Source organism: Mus musculus, chromosome 4, assembly GCF_000001635.26.
Source record: "Mus musculus strain C57BL/6J chromosome 4, GRCm38.p6 C57BL/6J".
NCBI classification, from domain to species: domain Eukaryota; kingdom Metazoa; phylum Chordata; class Mammalia; order Rodentia; family Muridae; genus Mus; species Mus musculus.
In genome coordinates this window covers 56,693,664-56,721,324 of record NC_000070.6, presented here as the reverse complement: position 1 = coordinate 56,721,324, position 27,661 = coordinate 56,693,664, and the positions used below count along the sequence as shown (strand labels likewise).

Below are 27,661 nucleotides of genomic sequence, written 5' to 3'. Positions count from 1 at the left end.
TGCTGGGATTAGAGACATGCACCACCATAGCTGTCAAAAGGGTTTTAAGCCAGCCACAGTAAACCTCTTATAAAACAAGGAAACAGCATTACTTTTATTTTCTGCTGTGTAACAGAATATCTGAGACTGGGAAATTGCAAAAGCTCCAAGAGCATGGTATGAACATCTGCTTGACTTTTGGGAAGGTCCTAGTGCTGTGTCAAACGTGGAGGAGAACTGTTGAGTCAGTGGGATCGTGGTAGAGAGACAGCATGAGGGGTTGGGATCGCATTACGTTTAACAACGCACCTCTTTGGTAATTAACCTGATCTTTGGAGAAGGACATTACTCCTTCTGACGGACTTACTCACCTCTGAAAGATTTGACATTCCAATACTATCTTCCTGGAGACCAGTTTTCCAATATTAATTGTACACAAAGTACAGCAGCCATCAACCCATCAGTCAATGAGAAGAAAACTCAGAGTGGAACACAAAGCACCACACGAGTGCACTGGGCTTTGGACTTGAAAACAACCTGCTTCTGCAAGAAAGACTATATATACATCAGACTGAATTTCGGTCCTTAATTAGGGTTGTTATTTAATCAGTCAGTTTCGTGATTCTGGTCTGATCAAATATCCTCCAGCCGCCTGCAACCTCTAAAGTAAGGAGTTTGTTATCTTGCAGGCGTGCGTGAGGTACTGCTTCCAAGGAAGGCGTGGGAGGTTGTAAGAGTGTCTCACATCCACAAGAAGTTCTCTGCGGTGGTTACTCTGATCAGATTCTGGGCTGGAGGTTTTTCTAAAGACACAACATCGTCTCAGATAAGAGAAGACTTCCAGATGCAAAGCCCCCCAACCTTGATCCAGCCTGTCCACACACAAGACTACCTACCGTAGGGCTTTTGTTCTACAAGGGAACATCCCTGCATGAAGTCAAGCTGGCATATCCACCCTGAGCACCAGAAGGTGCCAGCACAGGCTAAGCATTCAGAAGGGGTCTCTGGTTTGATTTTCAGATCCTTCTGTCCCTCAGGGTGACTCATGAGAGCCCAGACTTCCTTTCCTTTCATCCTGAGAGTGATTTCTGTCTCCCACAGGTTTTTTTGTTATTGTTGTTTGTTTGTTTGTTTTGGCTTGTGGCTCTGAGCCTAGGAAGAAACACTTATGGTTGTACTGTCAAGATTCAAGGAAGAATAACCTCCTGTTTGGGAGGGAGACCTGGCCCAAAACTGTTATCAGTGACTACATTTGCACGGTGCTTTACAGTGTGCAGGATACGTCCTTGTCCGACAGCTGATGTGATAACTGCTTTGCCCTGGCAAAGCAATGTGATGTGAAGGGCTGGATACTGGAGTCCATGGGTCATTTTCAAAATTCCATCTTCACTTAGACAAATTGTCTTTGGCAAGTGCTGCCCCCAAGTCTCTGCATATAACAGACTCAGGTCGCAAGTACTCACTCTAGAGAAATAGTTAACTGGTGCTTAGTAAAACTATTATTTCATTTGCCTATTTTCCTTTCATGCTAAATCAAGCCTGGGGATTTCTTCCTGTTAGCCGAGCTCTCTAGCACGGAGCCATATCGCTAGCCTTCATGCTGTCATTTTTATCATGCTTATGTCATCAAGTGACCTTAGCTGATCCCAGAATAGCTGGCTTAGGTCATGCCTCACTCTCTCCCTGTGCACCCTCTCATCTGCCCTTGAAGCTCCTGGCTTCACACCGTCCTCAGCCGCTCTCCTATTCAAACCCTACAGTGGGCTCTCATTTTCCTGTTCCTTAAAGCCTTAAAGCCGTAAAGCCTGGGGCCTTTGAATATTCACTACCCCCTATGCCCTAGTAATTCTCCGCCTTCTTTTCAGTTGACCCGCGCTTGCTTGTCCCCACACTCCTGGTTCACGTTCTTCACTCTCTGCTCCTAGTGGTTTTGTGGACCGAGGTGGTATCTTCCCCTCTCAGTTTGCCCATTAGAATGAATATTCCCTGATGACGTTCGTATATCTATGAATTATCACACACATTTGTGGGGTACTGTGTAAGCGCTGGTCTGAGTGAATGCATGTTGTAGAATCTCTAAGTGCAGCTAAAATCAGCACAGACTAGTGTTTAGTGATTGATCTCAGACGCTGCAAGAAGCCCAGGTTTCTACCCCCACTCTTCACATTCTCTGGGAACTCTCCAAGTTGTCTCCCAGTAGGGTCACAAAACACTGCTGGGTGATATTTTAGACAAAGCTGGACAGAAAAAGACAGAAGCAATTCATATGAATGAACCAGACTTCATATTTACAGTGCAGTAAGACCGCCAGTGGCACAAGCAGCCAGTGTGTAAAGGCCTGCTTTGAACATATCAGAAAAGATGAAATTACAGCATGACTGCCTTTGATGTCCCGTCTGTTTCGTCTTCCCAAATAGAAGGGAAACTCTGGCTCCAGGCTGAATTTTCAATGGCAAAAATAGACTAAATTCCAACCCTTAAATTATCAAAAGTGCCACATACTTGACGGGTAGCTAAGCAGAGAGCAGAAACCACCAAGTTAGTAATTAAATGGGCTTAAGTCAAATTAACAGAGACAGACATTCTCGTCTGGCAGTTACAGTCACAACAGAGGTCCCGGGAGCCCTGGATCTAGCCCTAGTGCCTGTGTATGTCAGACTTGAGTCCTGATATATGACTGTGGTTGTCATAGCGCTCTACCTCCATCTGTCCTTCTGAAAGACAACAGGGCAGTGGTTCTCAATCTTCCTAATGCTATTATCCTTTAATGCAGTTCCTCAGACACAGTTCTTCATGCTGTGATGGTCCCCAACCATAAAATTATTTGTGTTGCTACTTTATACCTGTCATTTTGCTACAGGTATAAATTGTAACCTAAGTATCTGATACGTAGGCTATCTGAGAGGTGACCCCTCACCCCTGGCAAGGAGTCAAGACCCACATGTTGAAAACCACTGCTCTAAGTGGTGGAAGAAAGACCCAGATCAAAGACGGAGAAGAAGGTAGGTCTGAAAGGAGTCAGGGTGAGGCAGGGGGCTGGATCTTCTCCTCTTCAGAGTCTGTCTCTAGATTCTATAAAGGGTTGTGGAAGACTTCCCTTCGTATAGACTAATTGGTACTTAGGAGCCCTTGTAAGTATTGTGACATAAATTATTTTCTATTCACTTCTGAAATACTCAGTGCAACAGTGGCCAAGGCAAAGTCCTTAGAGATCCACATGCTGGTGGTGAAAGGCAGACACAAAAAGTTAATAAATAGCTGATCCTCCAGGTGAATGTGGTTGCCATGAACATAACTTCTGTGAAGGCAGGAAGATGGAGCAATTTGGGCGGGGGGCGGGAGGGGGGATGAAGAAGAAGAGGAAACTGGAGTTGCTATGTGTGTATGCACCTCTGTGCACATATACATGTGTATACATGCCTGTGCAAGAGAGCATCACTGTTGGATACTTCTTCCACTCGGTCTCCACTCAGTGTGAAGCTCACCGATTGGCTAGACCAGCTGGTCAGCAAGTCTCAGAGATCCTTCTGTGATTGGCCCCCTCAGCAATGTATTTATAGGCAGCCATTGCCATGCCTGGCATTTTATTTAAATGTTGAGTCCTGAGAGACTGAACTCAGATACTCATGATTGCGCTGCGAGCCTCTTACTGACTGAGCCATCTCCTGAGATCTGGAGTTGCTGTTTATTTTGGAAACCAAAGGGATGCTTCTCTGACAAGGTGATAATTGAACATAAACCTAAGCAGGGAAGAGAATTTCAGCAAATGTGAAGAGTTGAGGAAGTGATTAGCATGCCGAAGGGAAAGCAAGGGGTTTAGAGGGACCAGATCAGGGCAAGCATGGAGTGGGGTTGGGTAGGCAACGCAGTTGAAAAGAGATGGGGGCTCAGTCATCAGACATTCTAAGGATGCTGGCATTTTATCTCAGTTAAAAATGAAGCCCTGAAAGGTTTGGAACAGATATGCCATGACTTTCAAGTGTCATTTAGGGTGTGATATTGAGAATAATATAAGGGACCAGGATGGAGTAGGAGAGCTATCCATAGATGAAGTATCAATCCAGCAGAGCCACTCCTGTGGTGAGACTTAAAAGCAGGGGTTGGCTGATGGTTTGAATGGAGGATACAAGAGGAAAAGATGCAAGGGCAGCAATAAGGATTTTAGCCTGTCTAGGTGGAAGGAGCAGGTCTGGGGGACGTTCATCAGTCTTAGATGGGAATGAAGTACAAAACTGATGCTAAAAGCTCTTGGTGTAGTTGGAGCTGAGAACAGCTTGCAATGACAGTCAAGAATGGCTGCTGGCTTCAAGGATGAATGATCTGGCCATGCTGGCAGCAGGACAGCTCCAGGAACTTGGTCCAGGCACCAAGGTCAATGTGACAACTGGAATCTGGTTCATATTCCGGAGCACTCTTATGACCCCCTTCTGATGTCTTCCCTACCACTTGGCTGGAAGAAGAACCGAGTCGCCAGAAGAACTCACTCAGTTTTGGGCAGGGTTTTGCATTCCCTGCAGCGTTTGATAGCTTTCTTCTGACTGGTCCTTGTTCTATGCCTCATTTGCACATGTATATCCAGAGCACATTTTCATCAGACTAGCTCTCAGCCAGAGTCCCCTCTGGATCAAGCTAGGGGCCAGGCTCCCCAGCATTCTTGCAATAAGAATGAAGGCTTCAGAGTCTCTTGGCAAGGCACCCCAAAAACCTGCAGGGAACTTATAGCTGTAACACCCCTGGCTTCTCCGGATTGGTTGGCATTCTGTTTCTTCTTCCCCGTTTAAGTTTCCTCTCTCCTGCATCAATTGTTCCTGGCTGCAAACAGAAGTTCCCCTTTGTTTGTTTTTCCTTCTGTCTACCCACTCCATTCTTGGAGGGAGGGCAAGACAAGCTTCTTACTGGAGAATAGACAACCTCATACCACCTTCACAGGTGCGGTGACCAACAAGCCCAGAGTCATCTTACCGCTCAGAGACACCAGGTCACTACCTGTTATCAACACAAGTACAAACCCTTTCAGGGGACAAAGAAAGAAAAGCCCATGGAGTGTCTGCTCGCAGTCAGGGGATGCCACTTCGATGCTTTTGTACCAGACTTGAAACTGGTGATGGAAAGCTGGCTTGGGGCCCTTGTTCTGTACTACACACTTGAAGCCCCATTGGTCCTTGATAGATTCTTGAATCCCATCCTGGGGGGAGGCTGCCCTTGATGTATATTTTTCTTATGAGGACATTCTCATAATTTGGGGGAAAGAAGACAGAGCTACAAATAGAGATATTTCAGCCCTTTCTCAATGATTTATTTTTCTTCATTCCCTTGAAGAGCACTTGGTCAAGTTCATCCCATAAATCAGGATGATGAAGAGGATAGGATACTTGCTAAGCGCAAAGAACTGGGGTGGAGCTTCCTAAGAGCCTTCTTGCCCTGCTTCCTCTTTCCTGGTCCAACAAGGATGGAGATGGAGGGCAGAGCTCTGACATCACAGATGGGCATGATTGATGCCATGTTAATGACCTGAAAGAAATGCCCACTTTTAGCCAGGCATAGTGGTGCACTCCTGTAATACTAGCACCTGGTTGACTCAGCAAGAGGATCAAGAGTTCAAGTCCCTTGTCAGTGGTAGTGAGTTCTAGGCCAACACACTAATCACATGTGTGCTAAGCAAGGTCTGGTTTCGGCGACAGTGAAATTCCTGTATATATCAGTGGTTTACTGTTTCTTTTCCTGTGAATCAAGACAGGTCCACACCCTGCTCAACATTCAGCATCTTTGCTTTTTGCATCATGGGTTTAACAACATGGGAAAAGATGAGGAGGGGATACCAAGGTTATCGTATATGCCTTGTCATTGGTAGGTTGGTTGTTCCCTCAGTCTCTGCTCCATCTTTGTTCTTGCACATCTTATAGACAGGACAAATTTTGGTTTGAGGGTTTTGTGGGTGGGTTGATGTCCCCCTCCTTCCACTGAAAGTCCTGCAATCTCTATATCCCCTGCTGATAGGAATTTTATCTGGAGTCATCCCCAAAGACTTCCCCATCCCAGGTCTCCAGCTGGTCCCAAAGATGCCCCCCACTGATTTCCATTCTCATTCCTAGCCTGCTTCCACCCCTCCCCCATACCTGATCCACATCCTTGTATCCTCCCTTACCGGCCTCTCCCACCCATCCAGCTCTGATGACTGGTTTCTCCTTCTGAGTGAGATGCACATATCCTCCCTTGGGCCCTCTTTATTACCCAGTTTCTTTGGGTCTGTGAATTATAACACAGCTGTCCTGCACTTTATGACTAATGTTCAGTTATATTTGAGTAAATACCATATGTGTCTTTCTGTGTCTGGATAGCTTCAGGATGATATTCTCAAGTTCCATCCATTTGCCTGCAAATTTCACGATGTCTTTGTTTTTAATAGCGGAATAGTATTCCATTGTGTACATGTATTTTCTTTATCCATTCTTCAGTTTGGGGACATCTAGGTTGTTTCCAGTTTCTGGCTACTATGAATAAAGCTGCTATGATGAGCAAGTGTCCCTGTGGTATAGTGGGGCATCTTTTGAGTATATGCCCAAGAGTGAGTGGTATAGCTTGGTCTTGAGGTAGAACTATTCCCAATTTTCTGAGAAACTTTTAGATTAATGTCTAAAGTGGTTGTAGAAGTTTGCACTCCCACCAGCAATAGAGTGTTCCCTTTGTTCCACATCCTCACCAGTATGTGGTATTACTTGAATTTTTGATCTTAGTCATTCTGATGGGTGTAAGATGGAACCTCTGTCTTTTTGATTTGCATTTCCCTGATGACTAAGGACATTAAACAATTCTTTAAGTATTTCTCAGCCATTCTACCATTCCAGATTCCTCTGTTGAGAATTCTCTGTTTAGCTCTGTACCCCATTTTAAAATTGGGTTACCTGGTTTGTTGGTGTCTAGTTTTGATTCTTTTGACACCATCCACTCTTTTCTCTTGATAACATATCTACTTGCCAAGAACACAGCCACATAGCCATATTTAGCTCAAGCAAGACTGATGTGTTAAATGGGCTATGTCCACACTTAATAAATATCTTTTCAGATTATGAAACTGATATGCTGCCTACTGTGCTAAGGAGACACCCCGTCCTGCCTTGATATGAGGGTTTGTGCCTAGTCTTATTGCAGCTTGTTATTGTTGTGTTCCATTGATAACACTGGGAGACCTGCTCTGTTCCAAAGTAGAAAAAATGGAGGAGTGGATCTAGGGGAGAGGGGAGTGGGGAGAGGAAACTGGGAGAAGTGGAGGAGGAGTGGTTGTGGTCTGGATGTATTGTATGAGAAAGGAATGAATAAAAATAAAAAATATCTTTTATTCATTGAAATTTCATATGTTTATACACTGTACATTGATTATGTATAGACTAAATCAGTCTGTACCCCCAACTTCTCTTTGTGCCCTCCGACCCATCTCTTTCCTAATGTCATGTCCTTTTTTGGTGTGTTATTCATAACTCCTTGAGTCTAATTAGTACTGCTCATAGGTGCATGGGTGTGTGGCCATCACCGGGGAAGCCAAGCCTCCAAAGGAGAGTGTGACTCTCCTTACTTCAGCTGCCATCAACTGCCAATAGCTCCTCTAATGAGGGTGTAGTCTTGGGGTTCCTCCCACATTCATACTAAAATTTTAATTGGCTAGATCTCTGGTAACCACAGCAGCTGTGAGCTGTGTGCAAGAGCCATGTTATATCCCAAACTCAGAGTTATACAGATATCCCCCCTCTCTGACTCTCATATGCCTTAATCTCCATATTATATGAAGTTCCTTGAACCACGGATAGTGAGAGCTTGCTATAGACAACACCTCCACCATGGCACACTCAGAGTTATACATAACAGCAATGTGGGAATTGTAAGCTGAATAAACCCTTTTCTCCCCAACTTGCTTCTTGGTCATGATGTTTGTGCAGGAATAGAAACCCTGACTAAGACACCCACTGATGCTTTTCTTCTCCAGCAGCGTGTGAAGCACATGCCAGCATTATATAAGCTAGGCGGCAGGGAGTGAGATTCTTGTTCAATTCAAGGTTGATTTCTCTGTGTCCCAGTGATTTTAGCAATGCTGTCTCACCATCTAGTTATGGTGGGAAAGCTAGAGCAAGTGCAATAGTCTGGGCTGTTTTTCATGTCTCTGGGGCCTCCCTCACTAGTAATTTGTAGAGAGGTAACCCATGCCCGATACTGGAGTTTTTATTTAATAACCCATGTCTTTTGGGAGCAGCGTTCTTCTTAGCACATTAGGCAGAGCATCCAAGATTCAGAGATGACCCTCAGCACTTAGTGCAGGGTTATTAGTGACTTGATGGGCCCATTTAGAGAGGCACTGCATAGACCTGAGGGTGGGGTGAGAGAGAAACCATTGCCCACTTAAACTTAAATGTATGTCTTTGTATTTTGCTATTTTATGTATGTATGTATGTATGTATGTATGTATGTATGTATGTATGTATGTGTGTGTGTATTTTGCCAGCAGCTTCTTGTTTTTAAGAAACTGGAAACTTGGGAATTTTTCAAATATTTCTCTGTTTTTCCACAGGGAAATTTAAAAGCGCACATTTAATCTTACTTAGTTCATTTGGAAACATTTCAGGGAAGCAGATCTACTGTGGAAATAGGTAAGAATGAATAAATAAAATAATGTTTTTTTTTAATCAGGAAAGAAGCAATTTTTTGTGATTTTACTGGGGACCAGTTAATACTAGTTATGGCCACTGCTATTTGAAGTTCAGATGTCTTTGGAGGGCAGCATTGGAGAGAGTCTAATTTGTAGGGTCAGAGACAAATTCTACCAAGACCCCAGTATATATATATATATTTGAATGCTTGGTCCCCAGATGGTGAAGCAGTTTTGGGAAGGATTAGAAAGTGGGATCTTGTTGGAGGAGGTGTGTCCACTGGATGTGAACTTTGAGGATTCAAAAGCCCACACTAGGCCCACTCTCTCTCTTTGCCTCCAACCTGCAGATCAGGATGTAAGCTCTCAGCTATTGTTCCAGAGCCATGCCTGCCTGCCTGCTGCCATGCTTCCCACCGTAATATTAGGTCATGGATTCACCCTTGGCACTGTAAGCAAGGCCCTAGTTAGATGTTTTCTTTTATAAGTTGCCTCGGTGTAGTGTCTCTTCACAACAGTAGAAAGTTAACTAAGACAGTGGTTTTCTGTAATTGTCTCTTGCAAAAAGAAGCCTCTTGGTTGAAGGGTGAGTGATATACTTACCATGAAAGCTGGTTTGTCAGCAGTGGGTCATTGTAAGAGCTTGTCATCTTTATTTAATTTAATTTAATTTATTTATTTACTTATTTATTTGAGACGATTTATATTTCAGCTGGACTAGTTGGCCAGGTAGTCCCAAGGGTCCACTGGTCTCTGCCTCCTAGTTCCCATTTCTGGGGCTACAGATGTGTGCTGCCATGCCTAACTTCTATGTAGATACTAAGGCCCTCCCGTTTGTACAGCAGGCACTTACTCACAGAGCCATCTCCTCAGCCTGGATAGCAGTTATGAGCATGGTGATGCTTTCCTTCCAGACCCAGGCCCAATGTTCTGAGTTGGGATTGTGTCACGCACAGACCTCAAATCTTGCAGTGCTGAGTCAGTAACTGGTGTGAGCCAGTCTTCCTTTCTCTCCTCTAGATACTTAGTCTTCCCTTAGCCTCCTCAGTTATTTTTGTCTTTGGCTGAAACACTCCAAATCCAGGCGTTCAAGAAGCTCTTAGTTTCACATTCAAGTTTCAGCTCGGACATCACCTCCTCAAGGGCACAGAAGTGGCTCTAGGGCAGAGGTTCTCAACCTGTGGGTCACAACCCCTTTGGCAACCTCTGTCTCCAAAACGGTTCATAACGGTAGCTAAAGAACAGTTATGAAGTAGCAACAAAAATGATTTTATGATTGGGGATCACCATAGCACGAGGAACTATATAGGAAAGTTGTGAGCCACTGTTTTAGGCTTTTAAGTGTGTTTTATATCTTGGTTGATAACTTTGTCAGCATTTATCAAGTGGTACGCATGTTGCACGTAGGCTTTGATATGTATTTATACTTCAACGAAAATGTTTATTTTACAGACGTCACTACCTCCAGTGGACAGTGCAGCCTCAAATGAACAGTGTAATTGGCTCGGCCAGGAGGCTGCTCTGCTCTGTACTTGCCTGAGCAGGGCTATGACTTCTCCTGCAGTCATGGCTGCCATCACGAACCCTCTGGGACCAGAGGTATAGAGGAAAGATCAGGTCCCTGGTGTTTGCTACAGTTTCTTCAGGAGGCCTCTCAGGCAGCCTCTTCCCCAAGGACTCGTTTTCTCCCAGGAGACTTTTAGACACTGTTCATACAGACACTTGTCATCTGTTCCTGTCACAATCATGTGTGCCCCAGAGGCCTGACTCCCAGCCAACACTCAGCTGGATTTCTCTCTAGGGAGCTCCACAGCCTGCATGTGCTTCACCGTGCAGGGCAGGGCCTTGAACTAGGAGCCCTCACCTCTCCCAGAATTGTGTTCAGTGCTTTTTCAATTTCTTAAAATCCTCAAAAGCTGGTCAGGCAAGTGTTCCAGTCATGAATTGATGGGGATTTTGGGGAACCTTGGTTTTTCTGTTTTGTAGTCACTATGAAGTGAATGGGCCTGCTCTGCAACATCCTGCCATGATGTTCCATGCCGCCATGATGTTCCATGCCACCCTGATGTTCCATGCCGCCCTGAGCACCAATACATGGGACCAAATGGGCATGGACAGAAAACTCCAAACCCGAGCCAATGGCTTCTGAACCTTTTCTCTTTTAAGTTTATTTGTATCACATAGCTGCTACAGTAATGGGAAACTAGCTAACACATTTCTTGCCCACGGAAGACGTAGTTTGCTTTTTTTGCTAAAAGGGCATGGGACTGAATGCACACCCATGCCAGTGAGGTCATAGCAGGTTGCTGAATAAGGTGGGCAGCAACGTCAGTTTTTCGAGCCACGTAAAGATGACAGCATTAGGGGTAACTGCATAAAAGATTCTTTATTTCTGGTGCTATGCATTTTTCCTTCTTTCGGTGCTAGAGAATGACCATAGGGTCGCTACACCACAGTCCCTCTGTAATGTTGATATGACTGCCTGTCAGTCTATAATTACACCTTATAAAATGTGGGGGAACATTTTTGACTGGAACAAAGACCCTTATGGCTCTGGGGGAAGGAGGCCAATCCACATGTTGGGACCATCCCACCCAGCACCAACCCTCTCTCTCCTTACTCTCACTGGAGCAACTTCTAAACACATTTTTCATCATACCATGTTTTTTTTTTTTTTTTAAAACTTGATTTTTTAAAGCCTTAATGCATATTTTTTAAAAGTATAGATTTTTGTGTGTGTGTGTCTGTTCATATGTGTGTATGCTTATGTGTGTGTATGCTTATGTGTGTGTATATATGCTTGTGTGTGTATATATACACACACATAAACATACACACACACATATATACATATATGTATATATACATATATATATGTGTGTATATATATATGTTTATGTGTGTGTGTGCTTATGTGTGAGTATATGCTTATGTGTGTGTATATGTGTGTGTGTGTGTGTGTGTGTGTGTGTGTACACGCTTGTGTGTGGAGGCATGGGGGGGCCGAGATTGATGTTAGATGTCTTCTTCCATTACACTTTATCTTCTTTGCTGAGAGCTGGGTCTGTTGCTGCTCCTAGAGCTTGCTGTTTCAGCCAGCTTGCTAGCTACCCTGCCCTAGGAAACCCCTGTCTCTGCCTCCCAGGTGCTGCTGGGGTTACAGGCCAGTCGTCACACCTATCTGGCTTCTACATGGGTTCTAGGGATCTGAACTCACCACGTGAAGCACTTTATCTTCAGCTAGACTGGCTAACCTGTGAGCTCCAGGGAACCCCCTGCCTCTTCCCTTCCTTCCCAGGGCTGGCTGGGATTATGGGCATGCACTGGGTGCTGGAGAATTAAACTTAAGTCCTTATGCTTGTACAGGAAGCCCTTGACTGAGTGAGACCAACGCCCTGGCACTTCTCACAGATTTTGCTTGAGTTTCTTCCATACGTGGGCACAAATGCCTGTAAGTATAAACAGTAGCCATCACGCCTTGCAGTGTGCTGTATGTCTCTTTGCTGGTCTCTGCTTATTTCCTCTAGAGTTCATCCACCCGGCTGCCTCTAACCATCTCAATTCTCATTCTCAGCTACCAGCATTTAGTGCTCTTTGGAAAAGGCAATATGGTGTTGGGGGAAGTGGAGCTGCTCTCTGCTTTCCGTAAGCTTTTCTGGAAAGTGGGTAGAAACAGCTTCAAACTCCAAGAGGGAGCCTGCAGGCATAGGGTGGGTTCCCCCAGGGTGGAGCACATCTAGGACACAGAACTGGCCTCTTAGAAGAGAGTGAAGGTGGCTTGTGAGCTCTCCAGGGGACTAGGCTGCCAGTGTGTTCAGTCTGGGCATTGGCAGGAGGCTCTCACTCCAGAATGCCACTTAGACCACTCCTGGCTCTGTTCCTTTCTTTGTTCCTTCTCAGCCACTTTTCCTACCTAATTGAACCCAAATTGCTAAAAACAAACTTTCTCAGGGTTGTTCGCCTCCTGCTGGGTATCAGCTTTCCATAAAACCAAAATTGCTGCTTTGTCTAGACCTGCACGCTCAATCTTCTATTTTGAGAGGAGCCCCAAGTTCACAGCAGCACAGCGGGGAGGTCATGGTTCCACAAAGGCCTGCCTCCCACGGACACCCTCTCTCAGCCATGCCAGCTTTATGTAGCACGTCTCTGGGTTGTTTCGGAACAGACCTCCGTTGCTCTGGTCTTACCAGGGATGACAGTGAAGACAGAAATAGCATGTTCAAAGCGACAGAAGAGAAAAAATAGCGCAGAAAAGCAAACCTGAGACCTGAGGGTGATCACCCAAAAGCCCCAGTCACAGAGGACTGGGGTCCACAGGCTTTCTTTTCCTCAGATTCCACAGGCTTTCCTGCCTGCAATTCCTGGGGGTGTTGGAAGCATTCTTTTCTTATCATTATCTCCCTTGGGACAGTAGTATTGCATAACACCTGGCTATCCAGGAAAAAATCGTGCGGGTTGCTTGTTTGCTCGTTTCCATAGCATCCGTGTCTAGGCTGTTATTATTCCAGTATTTGCATCATCTAGCAGCCAGAGGTGAGTGGACATGCATGGCCACACAGCTTTATAGGGTTTCCACCTTATAGGCAAGATTCACGTCAGCTGCTTGTAGATTACAGCATTGAAGCTAAAACTGACCCAGAGCCTGTGGACTGGCATTGGCCTTTTTACCTTAAAAAAAACTTAAAATATTTTTTATTTTTAAGCCGGTCCTCTCCTTTCACTGTGGATCACAGAAATAGAACTCAGGTGTCAGGGTTGGTATTGACAGAACTTTACCAGTGTTCTGTCTCCCAAGCTTTCCAGGAATTTGTCAATTGGCCGACAGAAGCTCGTACGGCCCCAGAGACTGTTGCCATTCCAGGCACTCTGAGAGTTTCTAGCTCTTCACACAGTAAGTGGGGAAACTGAGATTCAAAGTGGAAGAGGATTCCACAGTGGTTGGCAAGTCCCTGAGAGCTGGGTCTCAGAGTCTGTAAGCCTGACCTTGCACATTCTGGGCTTTGCAATCAATACTCACGGTAGCTTTCCCTTACATGGCTGCCTGCTTCCTCCAGGATCTCTGTCAGCCAGGTTGGCTTCGGTGCAAGGGCAGCTAGTGATGCTCTGGCTGATGCTTCGATGAGTTTGTGTTCATCTCCTCTCCCCAGAGCTTTGCCTGGGAGCTTGGGTCAGCTCCTGACTTTTTACCAGTTGTCACCTTGGCTCCTTTTACAGGTCTGTGTTCTAGGTTGGCTTCCTTGAGCCATCCTTCTGCCCTAAGCTCTCTCCGGGGTTTGCGTCCCTCAGACTCAGGCCTGATTTCCTGTGATAGGAGGTTGATGTTTTCTGAAAGGAAGGGAGAAGGCAGGGATAGCTGGCCTGGGTTCCTGGGAACATGTTGCTGCTGGGGTGTTGGGGACGGGGTGGGTTTTACCCCTGTGAGATGTGGATACAGCATTTGGGATCTAGGCTGTAGAAGAAAGAGGGAGAAGAAGAGCAAGGGAAAAGGGACATAAAACTGTTTTTACATTGATTGATTGTGTGTACATGTGCGTGTGTGTGTGCATGTTTGCATGCATGCACACACTCATGCCTGAGTATGGGGAAAGAAGAGAGGAGAGAGAGACACACACACAAACAGAGAAATACACATAGAGAACAGGTACAGAAAGAGACAGAGACAGAGAGACAAGAGAGAAACAGAGAGAGAGGGGTTAGAAGAGAGGTAGAGGGAACATGAGCAGTGTTGGAAGCCTGGGCTCTAGAGTTTCTTTAGTCTCTGTGGCTGTCTAACCCTCCTGCACACTCAGATGAGCTAGTCTCAGCAGAAAGGGAACAGACCTACCATCTACAGCATCCTTACCTATCATCCAACTCCTTTGTGAGCGATAGCTCCATCAGCTACTCAAGTGGATGCAAACTGAACACATCAAGGTTTATGATTTTAAAAGTCAACATGGTAGGCATACTGGGTTACAAAAAAGATATTTAAGGGGACTTGGAAGTGTACAAAATAAATGCCTACAAAGAAAAAAAATTTAAACAAAAGCAGCCCAAAGCACAGCATGGAGCGAAGGGGGTTGAAATAAGAGAAAGAATCAAAGCCCCTGGCTTGGAGAGGGATGCCGTCAAGGGTAAAAGCTGGGCTTTCCCTACAGCTTTAGCCTTTGCCTGGCTGGCTGAGGGTGGGCCCTGTAGGAGCTCTAGGATTCCTTTTCTCCAGCTGCCAGCTTTTTCCTTGGCCCCCTGCAGGGGCTCTCTGACTTAGTTGTCATCTCTCCTTGAGGGGACAGGTGTAGCTTCAGAGAGTGAACAATGTCCCTTTGTGAGTCCAGCTGTCACAGGAGTGCTCCACTCCCCTAAACCCAGGGTCTGCCCTGCTCTGCTGCCAAGGCCTCTGAGGGCAAACAATGTCCAGCTGTTTCCCTCTCTGAGGGGTTTCTCACCTTCCTCTGTGGAGTGGCCTTTGGAAATCAGGGTCCCTTTACACAGCTGAGTCCCTGGCACTGGAAACAGGACAGACACTTAAAGTCCTGGGAATCAAGTTGAAGTGACACTGGTCTTACCACTTTCCATGAAGCTCCAGTGGCAAACTGAAGGAGCGGTCCCATAGCACCAGAATTTTTCTTCTGGAAACTTCCACGGTCTCTACAATAGGCCTTAAACACCCACACTGTGTACCAGGACAACTGCTGTTTCTGCATCTTTGACTTCAAATCAAATACAAGAACTTTGTGCTGAGTATAAGTGACTCTGAGTTTTCACCTGGGGACAGGTGATATGGAGGACTGCCCTCTCTCTAGCATAGGCTCAGGGAACTTCATGGAAGAAGGGAAGAAAGCATGCAAGAGTCAGCGGATGGACAAGGAGGGCTGTGACTTGCTGACTTCTGGACATGGCATGGTTGTTTCACACATGTCTTAGTGGATGGCTGCACTTATGTGCATATGGGCAGCACAAGTTAGCACTCTGGGGATGATTAATAACAAATATAAATGAAGATATATGAAGAGGAGATGGAGCTGAGAAGGAGATGAGATGGGGCACTAGGGAAGAGTTGCAGGGAGGTAGTGGTAGGGACGATGATAAATACACATTGTATAAGTGCTCAAAACTTTCAGATATTAAAAACATTAAAAATTTGTGAGGTAGGCAGAGGGTTTCTGGATGTTAATGCTGTTCTAGCTTCTATAAGGCTCATCCCTACTTCTTCATGACAGGGGCAGGAAATGGGGAAAGCTAAGGCCCAGGAAAAAAGGGTAGTTACCAAGCTTGGAAGGTGGGGTTTGGGATGTGGGATGTGCATCTTCCTGGGCAGGACTACGTCCTTGTCACTCCATCACCCTGAGTTCAGTAAAAAGCAGGGTATGGAAAGGGAGGTGGAGGAGAGGGGCAGGGGTGAGTGTAGAGGGGCTGGGGAGACTTACTGTATGCGAGCCATTCAGGTATGCAGTTTTCTGAGTTTGGCTTGCACCAGAACTTCTTTTTGGTGATCCTCTGGCATCCTAGGTCTCCCTCCCTCCCTCCCTCCCTCCCTCCCTCCCTCCCTCCCTCCCTCCCTCCCTCCCTCCCTCCCCCCCTCTCTTCCCTTCCTCTTTCTCTCTTTCATTTGCTTGGTTTGTTTGTTTTAGTGTAGGATGTCATGTAGCAATGGCTGGCCTCAAACTTATTACATAGCTGAGGGTGACCTTGAACTCCTGACCTTCCTGTTTCTGTCTGGGATTATCAAGATGTGCTACCGTATCTGGCTTCATCTTGGGTTTCTTGCTTAGGTTTTTCAGACAGAAAAGCCATCTTCTGCTGAGCATGGTGTGTGTGCCTTTCGTAGAAGCCATTGAGGGCTGGAGGAAGATGGCTCCTGGACCTCAAGTCCCTCTGCTGGGGACCCACAGTGGATATTTATCACTTCTGTCGAAGTCTCAGTGTTTCTCCCTTTCAGGTCTATACCCCCTTATCAAAGGGACCATTAACAAAATGTCTTAGGTTTCTATTACTGTGACAAAATACCATGAGCAAAATCAACTTGGAGAAGAAAGGGTTTGATCTTACTTTAGAGTTCCATACCACAGTTCATCATGGAAAGAAGTCAGGAGCCTGGAGGTGAGAACCGAGGCAGAGGCTGTGGAGGGTGCAGCTTACTGGCCTGCTCCTCATGGCATGCTCAGCTTGCTTTTTAGTAGAACTCAGGACCACCAGCCCAGGGATGGCCCCACCATAATGGGCTGGTCCTCTCATATCAACCACTAGTTAAGGAAAAGCCCTACAGACTTGCCTACAGCCCATTCCTATGGAGGCAAGTTCTCAATTGAGGTTCCCTCCTTTCAGATGACTCTAACTTATGTCAAGTTGACATAAAACTAACCAGGACACAGAAGGAAATAATTGCTAAATAATTGTTCCTGGATACCTGCTTTAGGACAAGTCCAGGCCCTGGAGGTTGCACACAAAATCCAGACCTATGGGAGGGGATGGGGTAAGAGCAGGGCTTATCAATCACCTTGGTTTGTTGTCTAGCCTCTGTGCTCAGTCATGAACACTTTCCCCTCAGTGGGATGTCCCCTAACCTACTGTGTAGCCACAACTCCTACTGGAGCATGATGACCCTCCCCCAACCCTCTAGCTTCCCCCTCTCCATAAGCAAAAGCTCTAGAGAGACAGTATCCAATCATTCCAGAGTCCTTAGTGAGGCAGGAGTCATTAGCTAGGAAGGGCAGGGCAGGGCCTGTGGTGGATCATGGGCTAGTCAGACATCTGTACAGTAAGAAAGGGTCATGCATGGCATGCCACCAGCTTTCTCATTGAACACACAACACATGATCACGTCTCTGGTTGGGTCAAAGGAGCGTGCACTGGGCATATGGACTCCTCACTGGATCTGCCCGTGATGTACCCTAAGTGACTAATTTCAGTCTCCATCCAATCCCAGCCATAAGATCCATAATAGATCTTATTGGGCAGAGCAACACAGCCCAGCCTTCCTGGAGCCCCTCCCACCACCAGAAGTCGTCTTATTTTCCCGTAATAAGCCTACATTTTCTTTTTTACCCGTTGTCCAGGCTTCCCTATTCTTCTTTGGTGTGAGACACTGAATCTGGAAGCTACTGGTTTGGGGCAGCTTTGGTGACTGCTGCTTGCTGGGTACTCTAGCTCCAGGGCTCCAGGGCTGAGCTCACTTAGCTGAGAAAGCTTCCGTGGAACTCAGAGAATCCAAATCCTTGGCAACGAGTCCAAACTCCATGTTTAGCAAGGGTCAGAGCCTTGTTGAGTGACAGCCAGGGGGTTTTCTCTGGGCTCCAGTCACTCATCTCTGAGCAGCAAGTGAGCATCCTCTGAAAAACACAGGTGTCTCCGTATTGCTCCTGTGCCCCAAACCCCTTAGTGGCTTATGGAAGTGCACGGGGTGAGATCTTTGTCCTGGTGGCACATTTCCTCAGACACCACTGCTCCTATCACAGTGGGTCTTTCCACGGGACATTTTCTCTTGTCTTAGCATGGGTGGCATAGAGTCTCTGCATACAGAGCTACCCATCCCTTTGGGCATGAGCGACAGCCTGGTTCCTGCTCACTCTGCCCGACTGTGGGTGGCAAGGCAGCTCTGGGACCTGCAATTGTCTTTTGCTGAGGTTTGCACTTGTGCATCTGGGCTCTGCCATGCAGTATTTTATTATAATTATTTATTTTTTAAAAATTATTTTACTTTTTGGTCATTTTAACAGAGATTATATATATATATATATACACACACACACACACACACACACGAATTTATTTTATATTACTTCAGATTACTTAATGACCTCAGGGCCAACTTGGACCACATAGCGAATTGAGGTCAGCCTGGTCCTGGTCAGCAAGGTCCTGTTGCCGCAATCCATCCCCCCAACAAAATTAACTCACGAAAATTACTCCTGAATCTTTTTTCTCTCTCCTTTCCCCTCCTCCTTACTGTCTTCTCCCCCTCCCTCTATTTTGTCTCCCTCTTCTTCTCCTCCCACTTAAAAAAAAATAGCATCTTTTCAATTTTATTTGCTGCCTACTGTGTGTCAGGCCATATCCCAGAGTCTGGGAGAAGATTTTGGTGAGAAGAATGCGAGTTTTGTTGTCTTCTCTTGTTCATGTCCTGGAGTGAACTTTGAGCCTGTCTATATGACTCGGCCTCAAAGGGCAGCCCAGCAAATGGGGGATGTGGGGGAGGGAAGTGTGGACAAAGAGCCCCGAGGATGAAAAAGGTCTGCCTCTCTGGATTCAGCCCTCTCCACCCACAGCCCAGCAAGAGCTCTTCCCATCCTCGTATGGAGATGCCCTTCCGGCCACGGCAGCCTGAACGCCCTGCTGCTGGAATCATTGTTTCATTTTAGGAGCCAAGGGATAACTTTCTGAGCCGTGACCTCTTCCGACCCTCCAGACACTGAGTGTGGAATGAAACCCAAGCCATGAGGTCTGAACCTCTCGAAACTGAAAGGAAAAAAAGTCGGGTTAAAAGGAAGAAAAACCTTCCACTGCGCTTTTGGATGAAGAGGTTTGTTCAAAATAAGATTACCCCAAAATAATGTCCTCAAATTTCCTTTAGAGAAATCACATGCCCGTGGGTGAAACTTTGTCACCCACAGGAGAGTACAGGTGCAGTGTGGAGTAGGGGCTGTTTGTGCTGTCATTGCCCAGAGAATATGTTGTGGGTTTTTATTTATTTTTTATTTCTTTATTTTTGGCTTTTTGTTTTTGTTTTTCATTTTTTATATTGGGAAAGGACTATGGCTAATTGTGCCAGCTCGTTTTGTATCAATCAGACAAAAGCTGGCATCACTGGAGAGGAGGGAGTCTCCATTGAGAATAGGCCCCTATTAGATTAGCAAGCCTGTAGGGCATATTCTTTTCTCTTCTTTTTTTTCAACTTTTTTTTAATCCATTCTTTGTGAATTTTATATCGTGTACTCCAGTTCCACTAATCTCCCTGTCCCTTCATATCTGCCTTCTGCCCTTACAATTTCTCCACTCCCGCTCTCCACAAAAGAAAAAAAAGAAACCCCCCAAAACCCCAAAACATCTCACTGTGGAAGCTGCAGAGATGGCTCAATGGTTAAGAGCACTGACTGCTCTTCCAGAGGTCGTGAGTTCAATTCCCAGTAACCACATGGTGGCTCACAACCATCTGTAATGGGATCTAATGCCCTCTTCTGGTGTGTCTGAAGAGAGCAATGGTGTACTCACATACATTAAACAAACAAACAAACAAATCTTTTTTAAAAACCTGATTGTATAGCTTGAGGCAGATTTAGGGACCATAAAACCCCTGGGTTATAATGTGACACTGATGTAATATTGATAGTAAATAATAATATAATAGTTTTCTTACGATTCTTCAGGTTTCAGTTCTTTTGTAAAACATACATATACCTCGTCTTCCTCTCCCCCTCCACCCTCTCTTCGTGTGTTTTATGTGTGTCTGCTCGCGTTTATGTGCATGTGGAGGTCAGAGGTAGACATTAGTGTCTTCTTCAATTGCACCATATATGTGTGTGTGTGTATATATATGTATATATATACACATATATGTGCATATATGTATATATACACACACATATGTACACACATATACACATATAAATACATACACATGTGTGTGTGTGTGTATGTGTATGTGTGTATGTGTGTGTATGTGTGTGTGTGTATGTTCTTCTTCTTGGTGTGCTTGTATATTCAGCAGTTAGAGTTCAAGTCCAGGCCTCTCACTTCCCTTGGTCCTGGCAGCACTAGTGGGGCAGTAAGTGTGAGCAAGTGTGCTCTCTCTGCTGCAGTCCTCATGCAGTCCTGGGTATTGGGTCCTTTAGACCCGTGATTGTTACAGCTCTTCTGTGGGCTTAGAAAGACTGGATTCCTTAGTCCTAAGCTGCAATACCAGTTAAGCCATGTGTTAAGTATGGGGACTCCTCAGACCTTGGTCATAGCCAGTGTCACAGCTTGGGGTAGGCAGCTTTTTAGGAAGCATTACAATTCTCAGCCAGGGGTAGAGACCTTTGTCTCTAAGAGATGACATCTCTCTGGAGCTCCTGTGATGACCGTGGCCTGTAAGTCCCACCCCTACCCCTCAGGCTCCTTATAGACATCGTCCTTCAGCCTCAGCTCTTGGGACCCTCTTCGGTCTTTCCTCTGCCCTGGTGGCTTTTGAACTGTGCAGCCGCCACTTCATCTGTCAGGCAACCAGCTGCCCTGCTGCTTTCACAACTGGGACTGCCACTGTCACTGTCACTCTGTTGTTTCTTCTGTCTCTTCATGTAGTTAGCACAGCCCTCATTACTAAAAGCTGTCAAGATTACCCGAGAGAAGCCCTTTACATGGCCCAATGTTGCAAAACTTAAGGATGCAGCCAGGGGCCCGCTGAGCCTGAGCGGCCGGCTTACATAGCTTACAGGGACATGGGATCAACCTCAGCTATCTGTTTCCGGTCTATCACAACCTTACCTCTTAGCACCAATCACAGCCATCCAGGTTTGTGTTTTGCATCAGTCATTGCTTGCCTCTTTACTAACAATCCCAGCAATCCCCTCACTAGGCCACCAGGGGAGGTACTCCCTGTCTGAACTAGGTGGGCATGATTGCAGGACTCTCTAGAGTTCACTAGGTGGGCATGATTGCAGGACTCTCTAGAGTTTACTAGGTGGGCATGATTGCAGGGCTCTCTAGAGTTCACTAGGTGGGCATGATTGCAGGGCTCTCTAGAGTTCACTAGGGCTTGTGAAAGTTTAAGTCCACGACAAAGCGTTCCAGAAAGCACCGCCTGAGGCTGCATCTTTGAGACCTAAGGCAATGACTAAGAGCTTCACATAGGTTCTGAAGGTGGCCATGGAGTGTTTGGGATGGCTGGATCTGACATAAAGGGCGTGCAGCTGCTTGCTTGACTGATGGTCTCTTCTTATTTTTATTTTTTTATTTTTTTGCTTCAGGCAGCCAGGGCGGAAAGAGACTAACTACTTCTAATTAGGGAGTTAATTTATGTATCCACCAGAGTGTTTGTTTATTTACAGGAACTTGAGCATCATGAGGGTGCTTACGAAGAGAATGTATCATTCTCTTTCTTGCGAGTCTTTATCTCAGAATCTAGGCTTCCATGTTGTCAGGAAGCCCTGGCCCAACATGAAGTCATGAGCAGTAAACTATGATATATGTTAAGTGCAGACTATCACGCAGACATTAAAAGATATTGCTTTTGAAGAACCTATGGGGCTGGAGAGATGGCTCAGAGGGTAAGAGCCCTGTGTGCTCTTCCAGAAGTCCCGAATTCGAGTGTCAGCAACCACATGATGGTTCATCACTATCTATAATGAGATCTGATGCCTTCTTCTGGCCTGCAGGCATACTTATAGGCAGACTGCTGTATACATAATAAATAAATCTAAAAAAATCTATGGTATAGCTTGAGGACATATTTTATGATATGGTAATATTTAAACAATAAGACAAAACTGCATATCTAACAGAATCCCCATTTTGTTTTAAGGACTTGAACATAGGAGAATAGCCAGCAGGAAACACAGCGACATGATGATGTAATAGGATTAGAGGTAATTTTAAGTAATTATTTTCCATTCCAAAATTTCTATAGTGATTGTATGATATTTGTATAGTCAGAAATAAATGATAACATCTAAGGATAACAATCCCTTCTTTCATTTCCTTGATGGTGTGTGTGTCTCATCTGTTCCAGTTTCTGACATGTGTTAAGTAGAGATTTCGTCTTCACTCGAGGAAGCAGCTACAAATAGATGGTGGTAACTGGAAAGTTGGCTTTATCAGAGCTAATCTGGAACAAACAGGCTCTGGTCAGGCTCTCAAGAGCCCGATCAGCTTTACTTTCTTCTCCACTTATGTAAGCTTGACCCTCAACCTTATTTCTTCCTGCTGACAACTGAAACTCGATGCTTTCTGGAACAATCTCCCAGAGTCTCTTCCTGGCCTTGTTCTGGCTTCCATGCACAAAACTTAGGACATTTTGCTCTCTTAGGAGCAAGAAGCGTCTTTCTGGAATTGTCTCTCTGAACATCACATATGCTGTTCAAAAGCAGTCCCCACATCATATTCTCTCTCTCTCTCTCTCTCTCTCTCTCTCTCTCTCTCTCTCTCTCTCTCTCTCTCTCTCTCTCTCTCTCTCTCCCTCTCTCTCCCTCCTTCCCTTCTCTCTTTCTCATATTCCAGAGGAGAAGGAGATTCAGGAATGTCAGAGTTGGGAGAAACTCAACAGATCGTTTGATTCCACCCCTTCCTTCAAATCCAGGAAGTTAAATATTAGAAACTAGTGTAGTCCAGGTTTTTGTTTGTTTTGAGGTAGCAGGGTTTGCTAGAAAGAGTGGCATTAGTCACTCTTGAGCTCAAGAGTCTGCTCTACCAACTCATGAGTAAAATTATTTCATCTTGTCCAGATGCAGTTTCCCTACCTATAAAACTGTATTGGAAAGATTATTTTTCATTTTCTTTGTAGGTAACCAAAATGAAAGTTGTTATTGCTGGTTTTATTTGATGATAATTTCTTTTCTCTCCTTTCCTTTCCTTTCCTTTCCTTTCCTTTCCTTTCCTTTCCTTTCCTTTCCTTTCCTTTCCTTTCCTTTCCTTTCCTTTCCTTTCCTTCCTTCCTTCCTTTCCAATATGTGGATATTTTGCCCTGTATGTATGTATGTATGTGTGTGTGTGTGTGTGTGTGTGTGTGTATGTATGTATGTATTATGTATGTACATCACATGTATGCCTGGATCCTATAGAATACAGAAGAGAGTATCAGATCCCTGAAACTGGAATGGTTGTGAGATGCCATAGAGTTCTGGGAATGGAACCTGGGTCTTCTAGAAGAACAGCTAGTCCTTATAACCACAGAGCCATCTCTCTAGTCCCTGATCACATAATTTCTTAAATTTTTTTGATCATATAGTTTTTTTAAGGAAACTGATCCATAACGTAGATTATTGAATTCTCTAGAAACTAATACAGGTCCTCTCTAGGGTCACAGTTGTGAACATTTAAGTTAACTGAGTATCTTCCCCAGGTCAGCAGTGCTCTCCTTCCAGTCTGTCCAGGCAGATTGTTCATCATCAGGCTAATTGTATTTTCCCTTGACTGTTTTTGGGTCTTAGGCTGAAAAGCCCTATTTTCTATTCCATTGTCTACAATTAATTTTGCTTCTGAGCCTTTTTTTTTTTTTTTTGGTTTTTCGAGACAGGGTTTCTCTGTATAGCCCTGGCTGTCCTGGAACTCACTCTGTCGACCAGGCTGGCCTCGAACTCAGAAATCTGCCTGCCTCTGCCTCCCGAGTGCTGGGATTAAAGGTGTGCATGACTGTGCCTAGGTCTTGCCTTCATTTTATCCATTAAACAATTCACTTGTGTACAAAACAAGACATTCACTTTTATACATTTAGTGTATGTGTGTGCCCACGTCCACATGTGTGCCCATATGTGTATATACCATGGGATGCATGTGGCGATCAGGGGACAACCTTACGATGACAGTTTTCTTCTTTATTTAAGTTCTGAGAATCATACTTTGGTCACCAGGCTTGGCAGCAAATGCTACCCACTGAACCATCTTGCTAGACTAAGAAACAGGCTTTTAGTTTTAGAGTATAATAAAAACCATTGCAAGAAAAGACATTTTCATCCATTAGATTGGTGAGAATGACAAGGCCTTCTATTCTGTTTCACAATTTCTTTGGTGAAATTGACTAGGGGTGGGGCCTTTTTGGAAGCCATCTTGTATTTATTAACTTAAGCTTAGCCTTTATTTGTACACACGAGTGTCTAAGAACATTCATTGAAGCACTGTTTATAATCTAGAAACGGCAGCAATGATTAATGGGGAATGATTAATGAGTGGCTCATTCATTTCACATAATTCTCTGAAGCTGATGAAGATAATACAATTTGTCTATGTTTGCCCAGGGAAGATCTGTAAGGCACAGCTCTGCTGGAAGAGCACACCCGTGAACATGGCATCAAGTTTGATACCGAATGTTATTGTTGAATTCAACAGTTCCTAAGACCTCATGCACTGAAGGCTTGGTCCCCTGTTGGTGGCATTACTGAGAAGGCACTAGGTCATGAGGGTGTTAACCTACGGGTGAACGAACCCGCGGATGAGGGTGTCATGGGGGCAGGGCAGCTGAAGGGGACAGATCACTGGTGCATGACACTGAAGGTACATTTAGTCCCTGGATTCCCCTTCTCTCCTGGCCCCCACCGTGTGCTTTCTTCCATGGTGTCTGGCTTTCTCTGGGGGCCATGGAACAGAACCTCTGAAACTATGAACAAAATAGAACTTTTATTTTTAAATGGTTTTAGAGCTTTATTGTAGAAAGGCAGGGGAAAGGAGAGAAGGGAGAGAGAGAGAGAGAGAGAGAGAGAGAGAGAGAGAGAGAGAGAGAGAGAGAGAGAGAGAGAGCAGCTATGGCCATGTGGAGGGAAGGGCATTATGGAATATATAATTGCTCAGACATATGTAGAAATTCACAATGGACAGTGACAGCATGCTTATTTTGGGAAAGCAGAGTGGAGTTTTTCTAATTAACTAGGATTCTTTATTTATGTAATTACTTAACTAATTCATTCTTATTTTTTGAGACGGGGTTTCACATTGTCACCCAGTCTGTTTTGGAAGTCACTATATAGCTTAGGAGATCTTTGAGCTCTCAGCAATCCTTCTGCCTCTCCCTCCTGAGTGCTGAGGATATAGATGTAAGCCACCATGCTTGGCTCTTAGTAAATTAAAAAAGACTATTTTAAAATTGAATTATGATTAAAATCCAAACACTACTTATATGATTTTGATGCCTGCAAATGCTTGGATAATTATGATATTTATTGTTGTGTAAACAAATGATTTCACAGTTTGATAGCTTCAAGTAGCACCCATTCTGTCTGCTGCGATGTGTGTGGGTCAGACATACAAACCAGTCTTGCCTTACATCCTCAGCTACAGAACGAGAGAATCTATCAAGAGGCTGCAACCAATTGTTTAGCTAGGGTGGTCGTGTAATTTTGAGTCTAGACTGGAGAAAGTTCTGCTTCTACAGTTCTGTCCACAGTTGTTGGCAGGGGAGGGGTTGTCCTTTTTAGGCTATTGAACTGAGACCCTCTCTTTCTTAATGGCTATTGACTGGAGGTCCTTCTCAGTTCCTCACTGTGTGAACCTTTCTAATAAGTCACTGGCTTCACTGAAGCACACACATTAGAACTGGAGAGGGAGAGGGAGAGGGAGAGGGAGAGGGGGGAGGGGGAGGGAGAGGGAGAGGGGGGAGTGGGAGGGGGAGGGATGGGGATGGGGAGGGAGGGGGAGGGAGGAGGGGGAGAGGGAGGGAGGGGGAGGGGGAAGGGAGGAGGGGGAGGGTAGGGGGAGGGTAGGGGGAGAGGAGGAGGGGGAGGGTAGGGGGAGGGTAGGGGGAGAGGGGGAGAGAACCCACAAGATAGAAGTCCCAGTAAATGGTAACCTCACCATTGACCAGACTTCCTTAGCTTTGCCAAATACTATTCATTAGAAGCAAAATACTAAGTCTAGCTGACACCCAAGGAGAAGGATGTGAGTGTTGTGAATAATGGAAGTGGGCATCATGAGGAGCCATATTGGATTCTTGCTACAGAAGCCAGAAGCTTAGGTAATTGAGAAAAAGATGCAACTTCAAATCTTTCTCATGTTAGCATTTCTGTGGCCAGTCTCTTCCTCACTTCTGTTTGCTCTCACATGGTTTCTGTTTCAGTTAGATTTGGTGCATAAGTTAAGTCAAAAATTTAATGTCGTGAAAAGTAATGATTGACGATTATTGTTCATGAGTGCGTGGTTGACTGGCAGTTGTGCAGGCAGCTGGGTAGCCTGACTGATCTATGGTGGCCACCCTCACAGATCTGGTGCTTGCCATGTTGGCTGATCTGTGGGGCATCAGATAGGCAACTGTTTACTTTGTGCGGTCTTCCATATCCCAGGAAGCTAGCCTGTGCTCCCCCACACAGCATAGCATGAAGGGAAATTTCATTGGTCAATGTGTACCACAAGGCTGCATATTGTCTTGATTTTAATTTGTGAGCAGTGTGAGAAATAGCCATGGAAGGAAACCTGTATTCTTTTAATAAGTCAAAATGGAGGATGCTATGGGCGATATTTTTCAATGTCTTGCACATTAACTGCTAAGTGAAAAATTCCTTCTAGAAGTGACTACCAGAAGAATTCTTTTCTTACTTGAAAAATAGTAACCTGTTTTTCTGCATAAGGCAACAAGAAGTGGGTCTGTCATCCCTTCTGTTTGAAGCTTGGGGAACAGTTGAATGTCGGAGGTAAAAATGTAAAATTTAGTATGTTGTTATAGGAGTTTTTTTTCTGTTTTGAGACAGGGTCTTTCTATGTAGTTGACGATCCTGCAACTCAATGTGTAGACAGACTGTGCTGTTCTTGAAACTCACAGAGGTTTGCCTCCTCTGCCTCCCAAGTGCTAGGAATTCTTAAACCTGTTATAGTATTCTCTCTCTCTCTCTCTCCCTCTCTCTCTCTCTCTCTCTCTCTCTCTCTCTCTCTCTCTCTCTCTCTTTCTCTTCCTCCTCCTCCTCTCCTGAATGATTTTTTCTCTGTTTATATGACTTTAATTTTTGGCAAGTGTTGGGGTTGAGGTGATAAGAACACAAATTCACACAGGTTGAACTCTCCTGCTTATGAGCAGTTGCTTATGCATTCCCTGCATGGTGCATAGGCTGAGGCAGTCTTCTAAGCGATGCTTGTTATGACACAAGGTCAGATGGCTTGGAATTCGCCTTGCAGCTAGGGTTGATCTTGATCTTGGGTTAGTATTCCTGCTTCTGCTGCCTCAGTGCTTGGACGCCAGGAGCACACTGGTTTTGCTCATCGATCTTTAAAGTCCCTTGCATTCATAAAGTCCACGGTGACATTCAACTCTCTTCCTCTCATTTACACATTCTATGCTTTCTGAGTTATTCCAGCTTATTTAATGTCGGAATGGTTTAGTATAGAAAGTGACAATTCAGGTTCGACTCAGTGTGGATGAAGATTTCCTCAAATGTCTTGTGTGTGGCAAGACTCTTCATT

The 27,661-nt window shown here is 45.1% G+C and overlaps 1 long non-coding RNA gene across 6 annotated transcripts in view; it reads left to right on the top strand.

Annotated features, from left to right (window-relative positions):
* Positions 1 to 6,899: 6,899 nt before the first annotated feature.
* The window catches only part of Gm34687, a 91,471-nt gene continuing 70,709 nt past the window's right edge, over positions 6,900 to 27,661 (top strand). For 3 of the 6 annotated variants that reach the window (XR_881299.1, XR_881296.1, XR_881298.1), the window contains exons 1-5: positions 6,900 to 7,105; positions 8,537 to 8,615; positions 10,067 to 10,213; positions 11,981 to 12,065; positions 18,952 to 19,112. This is a non-coding gene — a long non-coding RNA (predicted gene, 34687). Of the gene's footprint in view, positions 7,106 to 8,536; positions 8,616 to 8,983; positions 9,066 to 10,066; positions 10,214 to 11,843; positions 11,871 to 11,980; positions 12,066 to 18,951; positions 19,113 to 27,661 lie in introns of those variants that run through there. The other 3 variants (XR_390590.2, XR_881300.1, XR_881301.1) reach the window with 3 other exon arrangements.